This window comes from Triticum aestivum, chromosome 4B, assembly GCF_018294505.1.
Source record: "Triticum aestivum cultivar Chinese Spring chromosome 4B, IWGSC CS RefSeq v2.1, whole genome shotgun sequence".
NCBI lineage: Eukaryota > Viridiplantae > Streptophyta > Magnoliopsida > Poales > Poaceae > Triticum > Triticum aestivum.
Window position 1 is genome coordinate 668,867,163 of NC_057804.1, and position 5,815 is coordinate 668,872,977.

The 5,815-nt window shown below is 45.3% G+C and overlaps 1 long non-coding RNA gene across 2 annotated transcripts; it reads right to left on the reverse strand.

Moving 5' to 3' along the window:
- Positions 1–887: 887 nt before the first annotated feature.
- Positions 888–5,141, reverse strand: LOC123094049 (uncharacterized). Of its 2 annotated transcripts, XR_006445713.1 has the most exons (5): positions 4,415–5,141; positions 4,297–4,303; positions 2,499–3,870; positions 1,737–1,805; positions 888–1,235 (listed from the first exon to the last, which is right to left on the reverse strand). It is a non-coding gene; the product is annotated as an uncharacterized lncRNA (long non-coding RNA). The 2 variants fall into 2 exon arrangements; XR_006445712.1 differs by lacking the exon at positions 4,297–4,303 and having other exon boundaries at positions 4,415–5,140.
- Positions 5,142–5,815: the final 674 nt, after the last annotated feature.

Consider the following 5,815-nt stretch of genomic DNA (forward strand, 5'->3'; position numbering starts at 1 on the left):
GGAATTTTTTGTTCATAGGGATGATGAGATGTCACATGTCCCGAGAGCATACTTTGATGAACAACCGGCAGAAGTCAGAATTATTGAACCCGGCAAAGTGACCTACGATCTCATTATGAGTGAAATGAGAGATACTTTTGGTTGCAAAATGGGAGCAGAACTGTACTACTTCTTACCCCGGGTCTACGTGGAAGCTGCCAGAAGGAATGTTCTTGATTGCAGGACCAGATGATGTAGAAAAAATGATTTCTGATCTGAATGGCAGCAAGACATGTCACCTGTACATTGTGTACAATAGAACTACGGGTCATTTTCCGCAGGATGACATTGATCCAGAGGTTCAAATTTTACATGTTACATGCATCTACACTACAAGAAATATGTCAACTTATGACCACCACTATTGGTCACTGAAAGGTCACAAATTTCCATTTATGACCCTTTTGTGACCAAAAACAGAAGGTCAAAAGCTGGCCGTCGTAAACTGACTATAGCGACCTTTCTTCTGGAATGGTCAAAGATGTTTACGACCAAAATATTCCTACTGTGGCGTTTTGGTCACTAGCAACCTCCCCCAGGCCACGTAGGCATCCAGCGTGGCAAGCTGACGTGGCACAAGATTCAGCCCGGTCCAATTCGATTTTCTACATGGGCCTAGCCCAACAATTCGGCCTTTTTACTGTATTTTTTCTCTCATATTAATTTTGGCTAGGTAGATGGGCCTGGCCCATTTTATTTTCTAGGACGTGGCCTTCTATAATTCATTTCTTTTTTTGGGCCTCAGCCCTTTTACAATCCAATTTATTTTGGGCCTCCACAACATACATTTAGAAGCTTGACATCACAAGGGCAGCTATTCCAGCTTGACATATCAGCATGTACGCATGTATCCAAACCATTTTATTTCTTTCAACAGCCACAGCCACAAAGTAGATAGTAGATACATTCAACAGACTAAATTAACATAGAAATGAAGCAACAAAGGGCAGCCCGAGTAGAGGAACTACATGGTACTACAACTACATGGGACTACAACTACCATTTCTATTTCTACCAGCAGCAGTAGGGACTACCAAGGAGCTAAACGAACAGCGACCGAGCTAAACTAACAACGATCATCCATCATCAATCAGTGACAGTAGCAATGAGTGGCAGCGGCGATGTTCGAGAGAGCCCCTCCCCCTGCTGCTGCTTGGTTGCCTGTTACTGCTTGGTGTGTTGCATCACTAGTCACCCTGCATGGCAAGAATTTTAGCTTTACATAAGGTTTACAAGAACAGGACCCTGATACATGAGATTGACATTCACAAGCTATTTTTCTACAGGATATATTTTTCTACAAGATATGCATCTGTAGATGACCATACATACAAATAAAGTAAATTCAGTAACAGATTGCTATCCACAATAACTATAGATTTTGATCATACAGATTTTGTAGATAAACACATACTAGAAGCTACAGCAGAACATGGGTGTAGAGGATACCACTCACGAATTAATTAATTTGCTAGCTGATTGGTGGATACAGACAATATAAGAATACAACAGCAACAATTACAGTACCGCCGTAGCATTGCAGGATAGAAATCACATAATACTGGTAGGCACACTATTTCAGCAGGGGAAACAGACAATATATTATATGATAAGAAAGGCATATATATCCTGAGTGTTGTCCATGGCGGCCATGGCTCAAAATCAAACGGAAAGACGACTACAGGAACAAAACGCACATGAAACGGGGGCTAGGAGGAGCGCAGCGTCACCGTGGGAGCGCAGCGTCACCACTTGTACTCGAAGGCCTATAAAATAAAATGGATAAGTTAGATTGATTACTGTAGGTGCAGCACATTTTCTGGAAGAGGCATAAACATGAATGGAGCATTATACTTGGAAGGAAAAAACAGCATCCTGTCACCAAGCAAACACTACTTGACACGAAACTGTGCATTTCGTCCTTGTATCCATTAGTAGCAGGATAGCAGCGATGATTCACATGACTCGAATAATTCATTATGAGGAAACATGTTGCTAGGTATGAAACAAACTATTTACAGAGGTAAAATGGACACATGTACAATACATAGCTTGCTGTAAGCAAGAAACACTAGTGCTCATATACCAAAATCAACGGCTATACTTATGGACGATAGTAACAAGGTTAAACATCGAAGAAAGCACTTGCTAAGATATCATAATTTAGGGGCATTTACATCACCAATGTGGCAAACTGCAAAGCTGGTCAGCAGAACATATTTGTCACCAGTTACAAGCATATTCTCGTTCATGCATAACTATAGTCAGCTCTATTTCAAAAACCAGAAGCAAACCAGTTTATCATTATATAGTGTTTCCCAATTACCATGCTCACTAATGGAGAATGAGAGAGCTAAGTCAGACTCTCCGGCCATGTGCCCAGAAATAACCTATCTACTGCACATGTATCCAGACTGAGGATCTGGCATGGATCGCGCAGAGAGGACAGGGGAGCTCACCTCGCAGCGGAGTGTGTGGTCGAAGGAGCAGCAGGCGAGGTCGGGGGCGAGGTTGGAGGGGCCGAAGACGGAGGCTAGCCATGGCTGGTCGAAGGAGCGTGTGATCTCCATCATTGCAGCTTCTGGGATAATAATAGACCAAATTAACTAGAGTTGAAGCTGGTAAACACAGGAGAACAAGAGCATTAGATAAAGTTCCACCAATGTCCAAGCCTTGCAACATGTTTGGTGACTTGGTGGGCAGATGTATTTATGCACAAAAAGGGTGGAATTTTTTTCAACTAAAGAAAAAACGCACATCATTCAGTAACCAGTACCAACCCTTGTTCCAAGTCAACGATGTTTTGCTAATCAAAAACATGGCATGTGATAATGGTACACACAATCATTCCTAGAAGTCCATACTTGCGTGTACGGAACAAATTCAGTCACCTCTACAGCAATACAGAAACATAGTAATCCTGGACACTAGCAGTTAAGGACATGTTTTCTTTAGAGGGTGAGGTAACTAGGCATACTGCTAGGAGACAAGACATCGAAATGGAAACCTTCTGGTTGCTTAGTGGGCATATCTAAGCACAGGAAAGGGGGGCATTTCTCAATCAAACTGAAGAAAGATGCACATCATTCATTCATTCAGTAAGCAGTACAGATCCCTGTAGCTGTAGGTGCATGCATGGTGTAACAAAGATGAGTAATCATTAGCAAGCATTTCAGAGTTGTGCAGTTACTAGTGTGTGGTCATGTGTTTACCCCAGCGCACGCCAACCATGGGCACGAGAAAATTGGTACACAAGCCACTAATAGTCTGCTAGTCTTACTTAGAACATATGGTGGCACATGATGGCAGGCAGTAGTACGTATACACAGAGCCATGATTCTACTATGACTGTATACTAATGCACCAGATGATCAACATAGTATAAATGAATCAAGAAAACAAGTTCAATTCCTATGATGAATTCCAATCTATTAGTACCACTTTGATTAGCAAAATAACGCAGTTACAACTGGCCAAAAATCAGGTCAGGGGCACGGCAAATTGCTAGTCGAGTGGAAAGCGCAAAAGACTCTGCCAGGTACGGAGCAATCCGATCCGTCGATAATGCAAAAAACAGAGTCTCATGTAACCATGATCATTTGATCACCACTGTTTTCCCGCTTGCTACCGGCAACCCCGGATCTTTCAAAAAAAAATGCAAAAACAGAGTCTCAGGATTATTCAGTGGGGGTGGTCAAAGCAGAACTCCTTGTGGACACCACAAGCGCAGGTCATGCGCACCACCACTTCGGCGCCGGTGCAGGCTGCTTGCGCAGCTGGTATGAGAGTGGGACTATCCCCGGCAACGCTGCACACTTCCACCTCCCGATGCTGTGCAGTGGAGGTAAGGATGTCATCAGGAAACAGATTTATCAAAATGAACAAAGAAACTAAGAAAACTGTATAAACTGTAGGAAACACATGCAATGTTCTGTAGATATCTTTTTGAATGTTCTGCAGACATCTAATTAAAGTGATCTTTGAATCAAGAAATATGAGGCACATGATTAAAACTTATTCACATAGATAATAAGATTCAGATAACGGTATGTTTAGCTCTAAGTGTGTCTGCTCGATCGGTCACTAAGCAAAGAAATGATCAGGTTCAAGTATGTCAAGGATGCAGAGTATACTAATCAAAGTGTTGAGCTGTGCACATGAGACCATAAGCTTCAGATAGCAGTATGTCTGTCTCCAAAAATATCTAATCAATTATGAAGAAGCTAAGAAACGATCAGGTCAGGTCCCCAGCACTACCTTCTCCCTGCCAATCAGCACCGACGGACGGACGGACGAATCTCGGGTCAGATCCCCAACGGAATTCGCCAAAATAGAAGCCAAGAGCAGCAACGACAGAGGGGATCGAAGAACTTACAAGATGGGGGCGAGGAGGACGGGGTGGTGGATGGTGAGGCAGCGCGCGTCGTTGAGGGCCTCGCAGACCATGACCCAGTCCCTAGAGTCGAGCCCGGCGACGAGGCCAGTGGCCCGGGCTTTGGGGCCGAGGACGGGCAGCAGGTCCACGGACCGGACGTACTCCATGGTCGGCTCCACTCCCAGTGGGGGAGCGGGCGACGGCGACAGGAGGTGCCGTGGAGAGCAGCTTGGCGGCCTTCTTGGGGCGCTGGTCCGCCACGGCGGCCGGCAATGCGTTGTCCAGCGCGCGGAGCGCCATGGGTGGGATGCCGAGGGCGGAGATGTATAAGCGGAGATGGCAGTGGAGATGCGGCGCCGAGGGCGGGACGAGCGCGGCGGCCCTGCGGCGGAGGGCGCCGACTGAGGCCTCCGGGACGGGCGAAGGAAGAGCGGCGGACGTCCTTCGGGAGGCGACGAGGAGTGGGTGGTGGCGCGCGGGCACGGGCGGCGGGGTCAGATCTGAATCAGGAGGGATGGGATCGGGGAGAGGGAGCGCTATGGCATAGGGTGGGGAGAGATGGTGAGGGGAGGGAGGGACAAGGTCGGCAGCGGTGGGTGAGGAGGATGGCAATGTCGGTGGTGGGTGGGAACGGAGGGGAGAGGACTGGATTGGGAGGTGGCGGCGGCGGCGAGGAGATGGGGACGAGGGAGGAGGGGTGCGATGGGGGACGGGGTCGATGGGATCTGAGCTAGGGTTTGGGTAGCGGGTGGGGGTATCTCTTTTTCATTTTTTTTCTTTTTCTGCAGATAGTTGGATGGATGGATGTGGGATGGAGAGATGGATGGATGGATGGATGGCCGCCATGTCATCAATCCGTGGGAAGAGTTGTGATTGGTTTAAAAAAATCAGTGATTTAAAATAGTTTTCAAGTATTAAAAATAGATGGATTTTGTGAAGCAGTCATCAGAAATATTTTGCAAAAGGGCACCACACAAATTTTCACTAGAGTTAGATCGCATTTTATGGATGAGGACCAATTTGTATACATTTCCGATATTTCTAGCTATTTTTCATCATTTTCCGATTGCCCAAAATGAGTTTTTTTAAGGACCTACAATATATTTGTTGCAAAATTAGACCAAATCAATTTTCTAAAATAATAGGACATATTTAATGCACAATTGACCAAATGGTGGGGTGTCAAAAGTTTTTATCCACCACTCGTGAAAAAGACAAATTTCTGTCGATTCAGCTGGAAGCGGGTCAAATTTGAACTGTAGCTACCTCGTAGTTTGCTCTTTATTTTTTTCAAAAATCATTTCTAGGTACATAAGTATCTATTTAATCAGTGAAACACCAAAAAAATTCCAAGATTCAACCACTAGCTAGGAACGGTCATTCCCGCCGTTTTGACCGCAT